The sequence below is a fragment of the Arachis ipaensis genome, chromosome B05 (genome assembly GCF_000816755.2).
Source record: "Arachis ipaensis cultivar K30076 chromosome B05, Araip1.1, whole genome shotgun sequence".
Lineage (NCBI taxonomy): Eukaryota > Viridiplantae > Streptophyta > Magnoliopsida > Fabales > Fabaceae > Arachis > Arachis ipaensis.
In genome coordinates, this window is record NC_029789.2 from 24,700,155 (window position 1) to 24,720,494 (window position 20,340).

A 20,340-nucleotide genomic window follows, 5' to 3' on the forward strand; every position below is an offset into this window, starting at 1 on the left:
GTGCTGATTTGATTTTAGAGAGTTCATATGCGTTGATTTTGCTGTTTAGTGCTGCTTTATCCTTGTTAATGGCTGATTTCATGCCTTGTTTTGATTGAGCAATGATGCTGATGGCCTTATTCTGAGCTGTTTTATTAGTGCTGATTTGATTTTAGAGAGTTCATATGGGTTGATTTTGCTATTTAGTGCTGCTTTATCCTTGTTAATGGCTGATTTCATGCCTTGTTTTGATTGAGCAATGATGATGATGGCCTTATTCTGAGCTGTTTTATTAGTGCTGATTTGGTTTTAGTGAGTTCATATGGGTTATTTTTAGTAGACATTATTAGTATTAAAGATGTGTAGTTTTATATTTGATTTTTTTTCTTTTTTTACAGGAAAACTATGTTGAAGGGGAAATCGAACTTGATTAAGGTCCAATTTTTAAGAGCAAGTGTTACAGAGTAAAAGTCATGAACTTGTGGATCGGACATGATAATAAATCTATTTGCTACTTAGCTATTTCAACTCTTCTTTGTTATATTTTTTGCAACATTAGATGATATAGTTCGATGTGTCATGATAGTATTGTGGTATTTGAATGTGATTGTGGATCTTACAACAATTTTTATAAGTCAAATTTGATGAAAAATGTTCAATTATTTTTCTTTAATGACTTTATTCAAATAATTAAGATTATTTATTGACTCTAAATAATTAAAAAAAATGAAATTAATTTCATTTACGAGAAAACTACTATTGTAAATAAAGAATTATATATTACGAAAAACCGTTGTCAAAAGTTACAAAGGACAACGGTGTTAAAACCGTTGCCAAAAAATGACACCAACGGTAACGCTTTAAAACCGTTGTCTTAGATGACTATAAAATGGTAATGGTTTTAAAACCGTTGCCAAAAAAACCAATGGTAACGCTTTTAAACCGTTGTCTTAGACAACTATAAATTGGCAATGGTACAAAAACCATTACCAAAAAATGACACCAACGGTAATGCTTTAAAACAGTTGCTGTTGTGGATAACAAAACTACTACAGTTTAAAACCGTTGCCTATCCAGGTACGATTTTAAACCGTTGTATCATGAAAAAGAACGGTTTAAAACTGTTGTTTCTCGAGTAACGGTTTGAAACCGTTGTTTAAAATTTGTTTTCAAAACCGTTGCCTATACCAGTAACTTTGGCAACGGTTTTTTTGTTACCGTTTTCTTAGGTAAAAAACCGTTGCCTTTGAGCATTGGCAATGGCTGCATATACCGTAGGTCAAAAATTGTTGCCAAAGCGTTGCCTAAAGTTTAGGGAACGGTTTTTCAATATACGGCAACGGTTTTTAACCGTTGCGAAAAGCCTTGTTTGTTGTAGTGGGAATTTATGTTTGCTTAAATGCGTGCTTATTTTAATTAATGCTTACAACTTTTTCCTATGTGAAAGTTTAATAAACTCTTTTAGTTGATGTCTCTAAATTAAGGAAAAATTCTGCTGAATTTTTGTTAAAATTCTTGTTTGATTTGTAAAAAAAAAATAAAAAATATATTTGGACGAGACTTTTAATTATAGATAAAATTCTACTGAAATTTCTAAATAAACTAAATATAATTGAACAATTAAATTAAAAGAAAAAGTTTTTTTAGCATTGAATGATTAATAGTCATGAAATAAATAATATTGTATTAATAGTTATGAAATAGTCGGAGTAGAGGGAGGGTATCTACTGGTATCCTTGGGACTTCTCAGTAATCTCCCTCTATCTCAGCTACTCCTATGACATCACAGGCACTGGTGCACAGAATCAATTGTTCATTATGGTCCTTAAGCCCAACTACGTGGGTCCTTCTGCTACACCACCCCCGCCAGCAAGAAGTCGTCCAGTTGCTTCACTAGGGTGGACTCCTTCACCCGCTTAGCAGCCCACTACTTTGACGACGATGCCACCTCTAAGAATAGACACTGCAGTGCCAGAATTCTCTCATAGATCCCAGCCAAATTTTCCTCCACCACCGTTCATCGTACGAATGACAATTTGGATCCTCTCATGTGATATATAGTTTAACATGTATTCATTTTCAGTTAACTTTCGTCCTAATCATAACATATGTTACACAAGAGTCCTACATGCAAAGATTGGAGGCCACAACAAAACAATCTCAACATACTGGAAAGGACGGCAACAACTCCACTGATTCAGTAGTCAATCCTGATACAGTTTTGTGCGAGACCGTATCTGAGTCGTACAAGAATCGCATATACGGTCTACAGGTTGGGATCGTTCTTCGCCAACAATCTCCGCACCTCCACATTGCGGGCTTCATCTGCCTCTGCCACCAGCCCTGTCGATCCTAGGGACAACGACGATTTGAGGGGGCAGGTGTAGAATTTCACCTAGAGCCTTTACCAATAGGCCTAGCAACTGCAGCTTTCTGAGGAGAGGTGTAATGAGATCCCCACACGCGTGTCAGATATAGATTCCCACATGTTGGAGCTTAGGCAGGAGCTAGAGCGAATTCAGCGAATACAATAACAAATGGCGGTGTACCACAAGTAGATGTGCCCTGGTGGCAGCGGCACTGCTGGAGGGGAACCGACATCACCGTCTAGACCGCTGCCTCAACAGGACCAGGAGAATGACGACGATGATGACTATCAGAATCCGTAGTAATTAGGATTTTATTCTACTCTATTTGATTGTATCTTATTTATTTGATTTTTTATTCTGTATGTACATTTGATATTTAATAAATTCTTTATTTGATTTCCATTATTTAGATTTTGACTACTAATTGTGTTAAAAAAATTTAAAAAAGTAAAAAAAAAAAATAAATTCACCGGAGAAAATTTCGATGGTAATTAATTACCAGCAACAACGAGGGTTATACCGTCGAATTTTTTTCAACAGTAATATATTTACTGACAGATTATTTTTGTTATTCTGTCAATAAATCTGACGGTATTCAACGTTTTTTTGTAGTGTTAGTTAAAAAGGTTTTATACAAAACTTACAAAATTTAAATTTCTGATGCCATTTATTAAAATGAAAAATTAAAAAATTTCTATATAAATACATATTCATCAAACTCTAAATTTTATGGTTAACGGACATGCATGTATCTATTGGAGTGCTAATCAGAAGTCACAACCAATGTAAATATACGTGATTATGTAGATGCTTTATGCTAAATGCTTATATATATAATTGCCCATTATTTCAAAAGAAGATAGTACTAAGTGTGCAATCATTCATGTACAGAGTATTATTATATTTATTTGTTCAAGACTTAAGAATTTCTTATAATGGTTAAATAAAAAATTTATAAATTTTATTATATTTTAGAAAAATATTACCATCAACTTTATAATAATTAAGTGTGAAAACAAATATCTTTCTAAAAAAAAGATGATCTCAACGCATTCATTAGCAAGCTTTACTTTTATATGGCCCATATTGACCATGTAGCTCCAATTGCAAAAATCATTTGAGTGACTTGAAGTAGAAGGAAGACATAGCATTTGGATTAAGAAATGATCAAAGTGTTCAGACTCAAGATTGGTCAGAACAACTTTTACCTCATTGATCTTTTGGTAGGTGAGTGCCTTGTGTTGTCGAACTCATCTCATTCCTTGAGTTTATCTAACAAAGTAGTTAGGTTTTTTAAACCATGATGCTAGGACCAAGGATACCATCATTGCAGTGGACCCTTGAATGAAAACAATGGGGACAAACCGATACATATGAAATTTGCATCATAATTCATATTTCAGATTTTAAATGTCAATTGCCAATAGAAACGAGAAGCCATTAACAAATATTTTGTGTAATTTAAACTCCTATAAATGTAACTTTGGAGTATCTGCATGCATATTTTGCTTCGGATTCCTTGATCTGAAAAGTTCAAATTAGATTTTGTATTAGAACTTAGACGATTCATTTGAGCCATAATTCAATTATTTAATAGAAACCTAGTCATAAATTACAATATCTCTAAATAAATAAAGAAATTGATCTTACTCCTGACATATATGAACATATATCATGGAATTATTGAGGCCACATGCACATTAAATCATAGAGAATTTATTGAAAAGAATAAGGCACCAACTTATTTAGGTTTCAAGATGTTTGGATTCGACTCATTTCCATCAGCATAGAATCAATACTAAAGTTATTGCATATGCTCCCACAATTTTTTGTCCTGGAATTATATGGCTTTATAATAATCCCTTAGCTTCCAGAAACAAAATTGCGACAAGAAGTAAATAAAATAAAAAAAGAATGTGTTAATGGCAAAGATTAGCAACGGCAGCAAATAATGACAATGACAACTGGATTTTCGAATTCGTTGAAAGAATTTTCCCCTTAGCTGTATCCTCTTTGTTTCAAACTTCAAATTTCCCACTTGTCCATATATTAAATACATTAAAGCTTTTTTTTTGAAAGAGAGAAGCTCAACACAACAAGTGGAGCGAAGCAACAAAGAAACAGTGAACATCATAAAGCAATCTAGGTAACTCCTAGCAACACTAATGCTTATCCCTTTGTCATCTTCGGCATTGCCATCAACAACAAAAAGGATCTACACCTAATCACTCCTTATAGTTCATGAAAGACATATGAATGATCTCGTCAACCCCTTTTCCTTTATTCTGAAAAATTCTTCGGTTCCTTTCTAGCCAGATGTTCCATGTAATCGCACAAAATCCCATCAACCACCTCTTGCGCTCCACCTTGCTAGCTGATATCTCAGTCCAGCTTATGAAATGTTCTTTCAACGTCCCCGGCAAGACCATAGCCTCCCAAGAAATGATAACCAAGCACACCAAACCTGCCAAGAGAAGTCACAACCAAGGAACAAGTGGTGACCATATTCAATACTCTTGTTACAAAACACACATACAACATCTTCGTGGTGAATAACTCCCAACCGACTCAGCCTCTCCTTCGTATTGACCCTACCAGTCAATACAAACCAGACAAACAGTTCAACTCTTGGTGGGACTAAACCTTTCCAGATTGTCTTTGTAAAGTTGTAGCTTGTTATATCCTCCGGAATGATGTCCTCCTGCAGTACCTGCAAAAAAGAGTTAGTAGAAAAGACCCCTTGTTTATCAAATTTCCATACAACTCTATCCTCACTTCCATAATCCAATTTGACCAGCCTTAATACATCATGCAACTGGTTCACTAGATTCAACTCCCATTGGAATAGCTCTCGCCTCTATTGGAAGTTCCATATCCACTCAGCCCAAAACCCGCAATCCCCTATAACAGATCCTCTTTGGTTTGAAACTGAGAAAAGTCTCGGAAACTGATCTTTCAGAGCACCACCACGTAACCAGATATCCTCCCAGAATCGAGTCCCTCTTCCATCACCCACCTCCATAGCTAACCCAGTAATCATCTTTTGTCTTACTTGCTGATTCTTAAACTGAATCTGGCATATATCCTTCCAAGGACCCCCCTTGATTGGTAAAACCTGAGAGGACAACAGCACATTTGGGTCCAGGTTATTACAAGCACAAACCACCTTCTTCCACAGCGGACAATCCTCCTTTGAAAAGCGCCACCACCACTTAAAAAGAAGGGCTGTGTTTCGCAGCATGGCATCCCCAACACCCAACCCACCAAGCTTTTTAGGCGCCTGCACCACCTCCCACTTGACCAGAGCCATACCATTCCTACCATCCTCTTTACTCCATAGAAATCTTCTCTGTAAGGAAATAAGCTTCTCCGCAACAGCCTTCGGCATCTTATACAGGCTTAAATAATATACAGGGAGGCTATTTAGTACAGATTTAATGAGCACCAACTTACCAGCTTTGTTAAGGACTTTGGCTTTCCAAAGGCTGAGTTTTTCCTCCACTTTGTCAATGATTGGCTTCCAAGTCTTCACCAACCTTGGATTAGCTCCTAGCGGGATCCCCAAGTATTTTACTGGAATGGAGGCTTCCTTGCAACCCAGCACGCAGCACATACTCTGAACCCACTGAGCATCACAGTTAATAGGAATCAAGCTAGATTTATCAAAGTTGATGCTTAACCCCGACATCAGCTCAAAACATCGAAGAATCCTCCTGTAGTTCTTAATTGTCTCTTCCTCTGGAGGACAGAACAGAATGGTATCATCCGCGAACTGAAGATGTGACAGCTCAACCTGATCTCTACCTATCAGTAGTGGAGATATGCGTCTGTTTCTAACCGCCTCCCCAAGCATCCTATGTAACACATCAACGACAAGGACAAACAGAAAAGGAGACAGTGGGTCACCTTGTCGTAGACCTCTTTCCATCTTAAACGGCTTGGAGGGTGAACCGTTTATCAAGACTGACATAGAGCAAGTACTGACGCACTCCATAACCCACCCCCTCCACCTTCTTCCAAACCCCATTTTCTGTAAAACAAGATCCACAAAGCTCCACTTTACTCTATCGTATGCCTTCTGGAAGTCTAACTTTATTATCACCGCTTCCTTTCTTCTCAGCTTAAGCCATTGAACAGTTTCGCAAGCAATAAGAGCCCCGTCATGGATTTTCCGGCCCTTAACAAAAGCACTCTGTGTCTCACCTACAAGCCGTGGCATTATTGATCGCATTCTCCTAACCAGCATCTTAGAAATGACTTTGTATACACACCCAACCATACTGATAGGCCTAAGGTCCTTGATTTCCTTTGCTCCAGTAAACTTAGGAGCCAAAGCAACCCAAGTGAGATTAGTATCCGTTGGTAACCTGGAGGACTGGAAAAAGCCCAATACCGCTCCCGTGAACTCAGAACCAATTTCATCCCAACACTTCTTTATGAAGTTCATGTTGTAGCCGTCACAACCAGGAGCCTTTGAAGATTCACAATCCCACACTGCTTCTCTAACCTCCTCAGAGGTCGGCTGCATCTCCAATGCCAAAGCATCAGTCTCGCTGATCTTCTCCACCAGACCGTCTCTAAACCCCACCAACGGCGACTTCTCCTGGTGGTACAAATCTTTGTAGAAGTCCCTTATTGCAATCTTGATTCTAGCTTGATTCCTTATCAATCTTCCATTAATAACCAATGCATCAACCCTGTTGTTTCTCCTTCTCGCCGAAGCTATGTTGTGGAAGTACCTTGTGTTTTTATCTATGTCCCTGGCATGTCTTGATCACGACATCTGCTTCCAATGTAACTCTTTTCTAACATACCACTTCGAACAACATGTCACAAGCGCTTTCCTTCTTGCCTCCACCATTTCATCATAAGCCCCATCACCCACCTTGTCATCAATCTTTTTGATCTCTTCCTCCAGCATCAAAATTTTGTTGTCCATGTCTCCAAACTTGTCTTTATGCCATCTTCTCAAAGGACCTGCCAAAGCCTTCAGCTTATCCGTGAATTGCATCTCTTGTAACCCTCTCCATTCCTCCTTTACCATTCTTAAGAAACCTTCATGTGTAAACCACGAGTCAAGGCTTCTGAACGGTCTAGGGCCATCTCTCAATCTCTTATCTTCCACTATAAGAGGACAATGGTCTGATAGTCCCCTTGGACCACCTCGTAATCGAGACTCTGGGAATTTTTCTAACCACTCCAAACTAACCAAGGCCCTGTCAATACGGCTACAAGAACGTCCTCTGAACCAGGTGAACTTACGGTCAGTAATCGGCAAATCCACTAAACCCATGTCTCGTATCCAGTTCTTGAACTCCTCCGCTGACAAAGATAAGCTATCGGTACCTCTCCTTTCTTCAACATGTAAAATCTCATTAAAGTCCCCTATGAAGCAACAGGGAACCTGGCATAGACCAGCTATGTAACTCAGCTCCTCCCACACAACAAGCTTCTCATCTCTAGCGTGTGCACCATAAACTAATATAAAAGCACAATTAAAATTATTCTGCAACAGAGTTCCTTCAACACACAACCATCTCTCACTTTTATAGCAATTTCTAACATCAAAAAAGCCCTCATCCCATATTAGCAACAACCCGCCAGACGCACCAGTAGCCTCAACATATTCCCAACCAACACAACTATCCCCCCATATTCTTGAAATATCAAATCTAGTCACTGACGGTCTTTTAGTCTCTACCAAACCTAGCATGTTTAATCTATATTTTCTTTTCAGGTCCTTCACCATTCTCAGCTTCCCGTCACCCCTCAACCCCCTAACATTCCAAGAACTAATAATCATTTTAAATAAATACTGCACACCTTTTTTTGTGTTTTGGGTCTGCTTCGTCTAGCTTTTGCCTTCTGTTTTGCTAGTCTTTTTTTCCGAGCTATTTCTTCATTCTGTTGTTGAAGTACTGCCATAATATCCTCTTCTTCATCATATAGTTCGGCTCCTGACTCCTTTGCCAATTCCCAAACCCTTTTGTTTTCTATCAATTGTTCCTTCAATCTTGAACTCTCACTATCACTGACTTCTTCGTCATTTGCAAGCATTCTGTCCTCCTTACTATCCTTATCATCACTGAGTTCATTTCGGTCCTGAATCTCTGGTAAAGTTCGGTGGCAAGTCGCTTCAAATTCAGGCGCTTCACAGTCATTTCGTTTCACTCCGTCACTGTTCTCATAATTAGCACCGTTACAGTGTCCATTATTCTGTCCGTCATCTCTATCCTTAGACCCTCGGGCCCGTTCAGACATCCCACCAGCTATTAGTTTACTGCATCCTTCCTCCATTACCAGCTCCCCTCTGCTACTAAACTTTCCTCGCCTATCATCAGAAGCCAAGTCGGAGTCCCCAGCTGATTCGCATGGTTCGGCTTCTATGGGGAGCATCGGTCTCGTCATCAGCCCATCACCTCCGCCTTCCATCCCGGTTCCTCGCCGCTGCTTCGGACCTGCCCTATCCGCCGACACGTCGCAGCCTCCAACTTCAGGGCGTGGCCGTAGCCTGGGTTCCATGCCACCCACGATAGGGAGTACCTCGTGCGCGGCTGTAGCAGTGAGCAACGCGTCTCCACGCTGCGAAGCAACCCCAAACTGACCCGTTTCCTTGCAACCCGACCCAGTAGCAGTTCCCGTGCCTCCAACATGTTGCAACGCATTGGATTTTGGTTCATGGCCCAACAAGGGCTTGCTGCTGATTGTATCTTCGCTGGGCCCATGGCTGGATTTTTGGCTAGCAGGCTTTGTATATTCCTTTGCTAGCCCAAAAGTCTTGCAGCAATAATTCCAGGAGACCGTTACTTCTGAATCCCCTTTTGTACTCCCCTCATATCCCATTAAATCAGCTGAACCATGAATGCCATAATTATGAGGATAATATGTTACTAATTTCAGTTGATCGGGACTTAAATATTCATAATTCCATTCGTTCAAAATTTTTTCTGAAATTACCAATCTGTCCTTGTCTTCAACCTCCTCACGCTGTCTCTCCATTATCACTTCTGCAGCCTGATCTGTACAGTTCATCGAATTTATTGAGTTTTCCGACCACCTAACTGCGTCATCACAAGCTCTTGCACGTATATTCTCCTGTTGTTTACAACTGACTGCTTCACCTTCCACAATTCCTGCCTGACAGTTCATCCCAAAAGTTTCACGTCCCACTTCTTTTACCAACACATCAAAGCCACTGGTGCCAATCGTGATATGGATCCATTCATTGATCACATCTAACATACAGGTATCAATTTGGATTCGGCCAACACTAAAGGACTGGCACGATTCTGTTACTTCATCGCAAACAACCACCTCACCCCATTGGTTTCCTATTATACTAAAAGTATCCACGGACCACGCATGCAACGGAACCCCGAAGCATTCCAACCAAACTCTTCGAGTTTCGCTCTTCTCCGACTCATCCCATCTCCATACCCTATGAAACAACTGTAGCAGACTATTCATTTTGAATGTGTAAGCCTCCTCCGCATTCAGTAAACTGTCAAAGGTCAACAGCACTTTATATGCTCCCATTTCTCGCACCTGGATGACTTGAGGAAAGTTCTTCGCAACTAATTCCTTCAAGGATCTATAGTCTATGGCTTTCGTCGTTCCACCTACTAGGCTTCTTTGCAACCAGACCAAGTTTTCTGTCGCCACCCCCACTTCCACCTTTTTTGTCCACCCATTCTTATGCGGATCATGGAGTGTTTTCTCCTTAGTTAGATCTGTAGCAGCGGCCTCTGAAACTTTCTGCTTCTCTTCTCCTTCTGGTGGTTGCTGGCCTCGTGGCTGCACACTGTTCATTTCCTTCACAGCAGACGTTCTCCGATATTTAGCCTCCCCCACGAATACTACCTTCCCTCTCAACCGCGTCCGATTCATGTCTGCTATAGCTTTCAAGGCTCCTCCTTTCGTAGTATACCGTATGAACGCAAAAATGTATAAGCCACCATGTTTTTGTTTCCTTGATAAGTATATGTCATTTATGCGACCAGTCCAATTGAACAGTTTGAACAGCTCCCTCTTGGAAATGTCTTCTGGAAGATTATCCACAAATATTGAGTATGAATCGTGCTCTAAATGTCGATACTCTTCTCGGTTCCAAACTCGAGGATCTTTAACCTGACCTATCCTTCTACCCCCCCAAGTGTTTCCCACCCTCGCTCGCTCGCAGTCTCTCTTTCGCTCTCTCTCGCTCTCTCTCATTCTATACTCATTCACTATACTTTTTAAATACATTAAAGCTAACAAAACAATTTATTTCTGTTTTCCGATAATTAGAATTAGAGTATCTAACTATTAGCTAAATTAAAATATTTTTTCTACCTATATAATTTTTTTTTTCAGTGTCCCCCCAACCTGACATACAAAAGATAAAATTTGAACCCCAACACTTACGACAGAATAAGCTAATCATTCAACTAACCCATGATTAATATAAATTAATTATTGTATTTAAAATAAACCATATAAAATAACAATTAGATTTAGTTTGATATCAATTTTTATTTTAGATTGTAAATTAGTGAAAATTGAATTGCTTTGAATTTAAACCTTTGCATTTATATCATTTACTCTCTAGATAAATCACATAATCTACCATTACTACAGAATTGCTGCCTACTTTACTGCTACCACCCTTTTCTCCAACCTGCTTTCTTAAATTAAAGATAAAATACTCTTTTAATTTCTAACGTTTAAGTTAAAGTCTTAATTTTTTTTTGTAATTGAGCTAAGTCTTAATTTAATCCTTAATATTTGTAATGTGTTATTTTCATCCGAGACATTTTATTTTATTTTATTTTAGTCATTTAGTCAAAATTAGAACTATTCTTTCAAAAATACTTTTTTCACTCTATGTCCTTTTTACTCTTAAATTACTTCAACCACCACCATGACAACTATAATTACCATTTTATTTTGAGCATCTAGAAGAAAATTATAATAAAAAAAAGATATTTTTGTAAGAAAAATGTTATTTTGATTAAATGACTAAAATAGAACGAAATAAGGCATTTGAGATAAAAATAAAATGTTTCAAACATTAGAAACGAAATTAGGATTTAACCCAAATATTAAGGACCAAAATTATAAGAGAAAAAATGAATGAAGATGAAAAGAAATAAGAAAAGACAAGAGATACAGCAAAATCATAAAAAGATAAATAAAAATTTTTCTACTATATTTTTAAAAAAACTTGTTCTTAACAACCTAAGTTAGCAGAAAGGATTTTTCTATTAAACCTTCAAAGAACTTGTTATTGATAACCTATATCAAAAGGCTGAAAATAAAAAGAACTAACACTAAAAAATTACCTTAGGTTGGATCCTTCAAATTTTTTCATGCAACAAGCAAAGCAAATCAATCCTCTCACTTGATCGCACAGAAAAAAATGTGCATATTAGCACCTATAGAATTTATTCATCAAAAATTGTGTAAATTATCTCACAAAAAGTATTTAAATAGATCTCTAATAGATTAACCTAAAAGATAAGATATGATAACTTAATTTAAATCAGATTTGATCTTATTGGATTAGATCATATTGATTTAAATTTAAAATTTCTAAAAATACTACTAAACAAATTAGAACTAAATCAAATCTTCTAACAAACCCTAACAACAAAATAAACTAAAATAGAGACTACATAAATTCGAAAATAATTGCTAAATTTGTATCTTTGACTGGACTTGAAAAACACTGTTGGACTTCTTGTTATCCTGACTTAGCGCAATGGGCTTTATGAGTTGCCGCTATTTCAGCATCACTGTTTTTGAGGCAAACTCTTGGTATTTTTGATGTCCAAGACCAGCATGGTATAATTCTTCTAGTATTCATATCTATGAATCTGACAAGGTTACCATTCTGCTTCTTAGCTCTAAAATACGAAAAATACCCTCTTGAGCACGTATCATTTTTTCTCTCCTAAAAAAAATTCATCCTTGAATATGCATATATGTGAAGAGGAGAAAAATTAGATATACTAAATACAACTGAACCATAAACACCTACTCTTAATTAATTTTGTTGGAATTGTCCTTCATAATTCCCAACACTTGGAATGGACTGTTTTTCTCTGAATGAGAAGTTCTTCTTCCCTCTAAGGAATCTAAACCCGATTTCTAGGTTCAAATACCATAGTTTGACGGCTCTTCTTTACCCACTGAATTGTGGCTATGTCGCTCATGTGTGCAAGTTCAATCTTTTCAACCTTATTTTCACCATTTAAAGTAACACCATTATTCAAGGGCAAAAATAATAATTCCAAAATAGTCAAGTACTTAAAATTATTCAGAGATTCACAAGAATAACAACCAACAGAGTTATAAATATCCAAAGTACGCTTAGCATGCAAGATACAAGCATTCAAATAACTAGCATCAGTTAGCACATAAACAAACTCTTTGGGAAACAACTCAATAATGTGTGTGAAAATTTTAACATTTTGACTTGCAATTAGAAATATCATCATTTTAAATCTATCCACAGAAAAATTAATGATATATGTATGTTTTCTAATCTTAGACAAATCAAGTAGAAAATTCATAGAAATATCCATCCATGTATGAGTAGGAATTCACTACAAGACAGGCGGCAGATGGCGGCGCCATTTTAGAGGCGATTTTTAAATCAGCCGCTATCTACCAATTTAGTAGCGATTAACGCAGCCGTTTTGGAGAAAGCTGCAATACATTTTATTTTTCTCATAGCTTCGCCCCTTCTTTTCCTAAATCTTAATCTCATCTGAGTTTACCCTAACAATTACCAGAGTTCACACAGCTGCAATTCATTTTATTTTTCTCGTAGCTTCGCCTCTTTTTTTCCTAAATCTCAATCTCAACTGTGTTTACCCTAACAATTACCAGAGTTCTCTCTCTCTCTCTCTCTCTTTCTCTCTCTCTCTCTGTCTCTCTCTCTCTTCCATCATTGTCTTTGCTGCGGTCTCGAGATCTCTCAACGGCGTTCTTTGTACGCCTAGCTCCTCTGCTTCCTCTTCTCTGCCAGGCCCGCTTGCCGTCTCCTCTAAGCTGTGTATGAGCGTCCTACCAGCATCGCCTCCAACCTCCATCAGCTCTACCAGCGCCCATCGCAAGGTCTTCTCCTTCTTCCTTTCTTTATTTATTTTGGTATTTTGTTTATTTTTTCTTTTTTTTATCTAGGTTTTCATGTTTTTACAAGAGGAGAAGCACCCTCTTACGCATTCCACACGATGCTTCTATCCCAGATCTGCTCGCTACTTATGTACCACTTGGTTAAGATTATGCCTTTATTTAAATTGGATCAGATTTCTTTCTCTATTATTTGGTTCCAAATCCATCCCTTTTTCTTTTTGATTTAGTTTCAATTTACACTTTTTTTTTGTTCTTGCCAAGAACATAGAACAAAAGACGGTGAAGCAAAATCCAATCCACCAACGATGCATCGGTGCCACTGCATCACCCTGCACTTCCAGTTTGTGGATCTTTCTTGCTCACTGAAGAACGAATTGATTGACGGTTTAGAATTCAGAATAAATTTCCGTTGCAAGTATAGTTTCTAAACCAAGCAATTATCCTTTCTTACAAATATTTTGGTTGTCATAAGTAACAAACCCCTTAAAAATTGATAACCGAAGTATTCAAACCTCGGGTCGTCTTCTCAAGGAACTGCAGGGAGGTATGTTCTTATTATTGGTTATGAGTTTTATAAATTGGGGGTTTCGAAAGTAAGGAACAAGTAATTTAAATGACAAGTAAAATAAATAAATAACTATAAAATAAACTCTTGGCAAGGTATGAAAATTCGAAAGTCCTATCCTAGTTATTCTTATGAGAATTGAAGTTAATTCCACTTAGTTAACCTTTACAAAAGCAAGGGAAAGCCAAGTGGACTAATTAGTTAGATCCCCAAGTCCTAGCCAACTCCTAAGGAAAGACTAGAGTTAGTGGAATTCAATTTAATTAGCAGACATAACAATCAATCACGATAAATTTGATAACTCAAGAGCCTCCAGTTAATCACTTAAAGCCAAGAATATAAAAAGCTAAATAGGAATCATAAACTGAAATACCTCAAATTATATTAAATAGAATATTCAAATCTAACATGGAAAAATTCATAAATTAAATTGGAAAAATAAATAAAAGGAACATTGAACCTGAAACTTGGAAGAAATTATAAGTTGAAATAATAAAGTTGAAATAATAAGAAATCCTAATTCCTTTAAGAGGAATCCTAATCCTAAATCCTAAGAGAGAGGAGAGAACCTCTCCCTCTAAAAACTACATCTAAATTATGAAAAGTGAATGTATGAGCTGATGATTATGAATGAATAGATTCCCCTACTTTATAGCCTCTAATATGTGTTTTCTGGGCCGAAAACTGGGTCGAAAACAGCCCAGAAATTGCTGAAGAAGAAATCTGCCACGCTGATTTTTGTCACTGCGATGCGTCCGCGTGGAGCACGCGTTCGTGTTGCCTAGCATCAGGGCAACTATAGAATATTATATATCAAATCGAAGCCCCGGATGTTAGCTTTCCAACGCAACTAGAACCGCGTCGTTTGGACCTTTGTAGCTCAAGTTATGCTCGTTTTAGTGCGAGAGGGTCAGGCTGACAGCTTTGCAGTTCCTTCAACTTCTTGTATTCCTTCCACTTTTGCATGCTTCCTTTCCATCCTCCAAACCATTCCTGCCCTGTAAATCCTGAAATCACTTAACACACATATCAAGGCATCGAATGGTAATAAGAGAGGGTTAAACATATCAAAATTAAGACCAAAGAAGCATGTTTTCAATCATAGCACAAAATCAGGAAGGAAAACGTAAACTCATGCAAATCATATGAATAAGTGGGTGAAAAGCTGATAAAAACCACTCAAATTAGCATAAGATAAACCATAAAATAGTGGTTTATCAACCTCCCCACACTTAAATATTAGCATGTCCTCATGCTAAGCTCAAGAGAAGCTATATAAAGGAGTGAAGAGGAATGGTAAATTGTATGAAATGCAATCCTATCTATATGAATGCAACTAAATGTGAAATGCTTCTACCTACTTGGTTAAAAATAAATAAGTTCTCCAAGACAAAAATAAATCAAATACCACTAATTCAAACCATACAGTAAAAACAAGTAAACTTGTAATAAGACAGCTCATGAAAGCAGGGAACATAGAATCAAGCATTGAACCCTCACTGGTAGTGTATATGCACTCTAACTCTCAAGTGTCTAGGATCAATCACTCTATTCTTCCCTAGTCATGCTTTCTAAACCTTGTTCTTCATCTAACCAATCAACAAATATTTAGCATACCAATGCAAACATCATGAGGTTTTTTCAGGGTTGTAATGGGGCTGAGGTAAAGGTAATGACATATATATATATATATATATATGTTTTTGTATTCCCTTATTTAATTACTTAAAATTTTTTTTTCAATGCACATGGTAATTTAATTATTTTGATTTCACATGAGCATGCTTCCCAAATTTTCAAATAACTTATTCAATTTAATTCCTTTTTTTTTCTATCATCCCATGTTCCCATAAAATTCCCATACTTAAATTATACACAATATCTATCTTAAGCTAACCAAGGATTTAACTTGAGATTTTTATTTTGTTTTTTTGCTTAAGGCTAGTAATGTGGTTATAGAATAGAGGGGGGTTAAAAAGCTCAAAGTGGCTAACAAGGGTGACATAAAAGGGTAGGCTTATTTGGGATAAATGAGTGAAAACAAGTAATGGCCTCAATCATGTGCAAGCATGTAAATACACTAAATAATGGACATATAGAGTGGAACAAAGTAAAGATTGCAATTATAGAGAAGAAAATACACAAGAATAAAATATTTATGGTTAAATAATGTAACCATATAAATAAGCTCAAAATCTCACAGGTTGTGTGTTCTTTGGCTCAAAAACCATGTTCCAAATACAACTTCAAACAAATTTAACACATAGAAAATTTTAATTTTTTTTATTTAAATTAGTAAAATTTTTTTTTTCAAAAATAGGGTCCTAGAAAGAAACTTATTATTTTTCAACCAAGTAGTATTTAAATGCAAACAATCAACTACACATGCAATCTATTATGCAATGCAACATTGAACAAACAAAGAAAATAAAACAATGGTGTTGGAAAGAAGAAAATAGCTAACCCATGGAGATCGGTATCGACCTCCCCACACTTAAAGGTTGCACCGTCCTCGGTGCATGCTAAGATGTACAAGTGGATGGGCTGCTCCAACTGATGCCTTTTTTTATAGATTGTGCAGATTGACTTACCTATCCCCCCATATAGAAGTTCTTCCTTTTCCCTTCCTCGGTTGCCATCCTGAAAGAAGAGGAAAACGGAGAAAAGTAACCCAGAAATAAAGATAATAAATAAAATATGGGTTGGTAATGCCAAATAATAAAGGTCTCAATTACATGGTAGCTACAACATGCAATGAGAAAACAGTAGAAGCATACGGCATATCAATAGTGCAAGAATTGCAACAATGGGGAAGAGGGTGTGGGTAACGCGAAATAGTGTAAGTGCATATCAATGCAAAAGGAATATCAGTATTATAAAAATTAGCATTGACTTATGAATAATAATACCCAATTAGAATAAAACAAGTCATGAAGCACCAGAATAATTCAAAAAGATGTAACAGTTGAATGAGAAATTTTAACACCAATGAAAAAAATAATAATTTTAGAAAAGAAAATAAAAAAAATATGCGCAAAATTAAGATGTAATGAATGAAATATGTAATTAAATTAAGTAAAATAAAATAAAAGATAAGAAGAATGAGAAGGGAAAGAAAGGAAGAAGAAGTAAGTAAGAAAGGAAGGGGAAAAATTAGGATTGGGGAAGAAAAGATAAGATTTTTTTGGCACTGATTTGGATAAGCTGTGCGGCGTAGGCGACGCAGAAGCGGGAGGGACGCGGTCGCGTGGTGCGCGATAAGGTCAGGTGATGCGGACGCGTGGGTTACTTGATCGCGTGGCCAGATTTGTGCAATTGGCGCGAGTGCAGCCTCGCGTTCGCGCAACTCTCTGTTTGAAACTCATTTTGCCAAATTTTAGGGTGACGCGGTCGCGTGGTTGACGCGTACGCGTGAATGGCCATATTTGCAAAACGACGCAGACGTGTAGGGCACGCGTTCGCGTGGTAAGGCTTGTGCTTCTAGCATCATTCCAGCCCAGCTCCATCATAACTCTCTGCCATACACCTCTTTACGTTGATTTTGCAGGGTCACGCGTTCGCGTGGGTGACGCAAACGCGTGGGAGGCATTTTTCCCACATGACGCGGACGCGTGGATCAATTTGTGCCAAAGGCACGCCTCCAGCCACGCTCTCGCGTGACTCTCTGTTCAATTCTCTTTTCTTCAAAACGCACTGATGACGCGGACGCGTCAGCGACGCTGCCGCGTTTCGTGCGTGTTTTTTTTTTTAATGCAAAATGCAGAATGCAGTATGCAGATGTTGATGCAGATGTTATGAATAATTCCAGGTTCAATAAAATAAAATAAAACTCAAAAACAAACAAAACTAAATAAGATTAAAAATAGAACAATCATACCACGGTGGGTTGTCTCCCACCTAGCACTTTTAGTTAAAGTCCTTAAGTTGGACATTTGATGAGCTTCCTGTTATGGTGGCTTGTGCTTGAATTCATCCAGAAATCTTCACCAATGTTTGGAATGCCAAAAGCCTCTGGGATCCCAAACTAGGCGCAGAAAGCCTTCAAGTAAGTTAAAGCAAGTGACAAGGCCCCAAGAGTGTTGATTGCCAGAATGAATTCCGGGGTCCCAAATCTTGCTTTTGCACCCGTCTTCTTGTTGATCATTATGATTCCATCCGGGTAGCAAGCAATCTGAATTCTCACTAAAGCGGCCAAACAACTTCCTAGACCCATTCAGTTGAGCTTTACACCAACCCTTGCATTTAAACTTTGAGCATACAACCATGTTGAACCTTGCTTGACAACTCCAACCACTAACCATCTTCCTCTTACTCTTAATGCCACAAAGAGCTCTAAGTTGACCATCCGTCTCCAGTAGCCCATATTCAAGTGGGAAGGTAAAGGTCAAGGATAAGAATTTTACCCACTTGAACGTTGTGTTGGACGGTAATGGCCTTGGGAGAGGTGTTTCTAATGAACTTGCAAGCTCTACTCCCTTGTGCTCTTCTCTGACAACTTCCACCTCCTTGTAAGCTTCTTCAATTTCACCCTCTACCTCTTGGTAGCTTTCTTCCAATTCAATCTCCTCTTCACTGCTTTCCAAGGGCATGGGAAGTTGTGCTTCTTCTTCTTGAATCTCCATCTCTTGATCGACCTCTTCCAATTCCTTAACCATGACATGCCTTGGAGGTTCTACACCCTCTTCAACATCAAATGCAACCGTCTTGGAAGGAGGCTCTATGTCTTGAATAATTACTGCTTTGCCCAGTAGTTTTAATATAAAATCGTACTCATCCTTGATGATTTTCTTTCCATGACAACTCCTTTCAACTATTCTTTCATCTTCAAGGGTCTCTCCTATCTCCACATTTTGGGCCTCCTCTTGCTCTAAGACAAAATCAGACTCCTCCTTGATGTCTTCCTTCACTAATTCTTCAACCACTCCTTCGACTTCAAGGGTCTTTACTACCTTCACCTTTAGGGCCTCCTTTAGCTCCTTATGAAGTATGGATTTGCGAAGATGATCCCTTCTCTCTTGTTCCATGTCAATAGCATCATTGGGATCATGTTGCTCTTGGATTGATGGATGTGGGTGCTCTTCCATGGATGGTGGTGATGGGATGGAGAGATCATTCTGTGGTTGAAAAGGAAGTGCAATAGAGCTTGAGGGTTGATTGTTGAAGGTATTTGGTGGTCCGATTTGGGCGACGAGAGCTTGTATAGTAGGGTTTAGATCAGCAAGTGCTTTCTCCATTAAGGTTTGGGGTGGATAGGAGGGTTCATTTGTTGGGAGAAAGGGTTCATGGTAGGAAGGTAGTTCATCTTGATAATGATAAGGAGATGGTGTATATTGAGGTGGTGGTTCATGAGAGTAGTTGTGTTGGAATGGGGTGGTTCTGTGTATGGTTCATTTGGCTTATAAGGTGGTTGGTATGGTGGATACGGGTTAGGGTCATATGGAGGTGAATGGTGGGAAGGGGCTTGTGAGTATGGTGGTTCAAAGCTGTGTTGAGGAGGTGGTTTATAGGCGTATGATGGGGCTTGTCGGTAATTACAAGGGGGTCCACCATAACTATTGTCTCGACATGCATTGGTAAATGGTCGTTGTCCATGGTAGTTTGGAAGGTGTTGTTGCCTAAAGGGTTGATCAGATCCTCGTGGCTCCATCTATCTCTGATTATTCTGACCTTGATGCATGTTCCTGTTATAGCTTCCATTCCTTACAACAGCATTAGAACCAAACTCAAAGCAATGGGGGTGAGAACTCATAATAACAAATAAAAATTAAAAACGAAAATAAAAATAATTTTAAATTAAAAGGTTATTGAAATTTAAATTTTGAATTTGAAAATTAAATTTTGAAATTTGATTTTTGAAATAAGATAAGATAAGATTTTGAAATTTAAAACTAAGATAATATAAGATAAAAATTTTAAAATTAAAAGTAAGGAACAAGTAATTTAAATGACAAGTAAAATAAATAAATAACTATAAAATAAACTCTTGGCAAGGTATGAAAATTCGGAAGTCCTATCCTAGTTATTCTTATGAGAATTGAAGTTAATCCCACTTAGTTAACCTTTATGAAAGCAAGGGAAAGTCAAGTGGACTAATTAGTTAGATCCCCAAGTCCTAGCCAACTCCTAAGGAAAGACTAGAGTTAGTGGAATTCAATTCAATTAGCAGACATAACAATCAATCACGATAAGTTTGATAACTCAAGAGCCTCCAGTTAATCACTTAAAGCCAAGAATATAAAAAGCTAAATAGGAATCATAAACTGAAATACCTCAAATTATATTAAATAGAATATTCAAATCTAACATGAA

General features: G+C 37.6%; 1 long non-coding RNA gene across 1 annotated transcript; it reads left to right on the forward strand.

Annotated features, from left to right (window-relative positions):
• LOC110262780 lies at nt 13,143–13,777 on the forward strand. The gene is made up of 2 exons (XR_002347771.1): nt 13,143–13,448; nt 13,515–13,777. It is a non-coding gene; the product is annotated as an uncharacterized LOC110262780 (long non-coding RNA).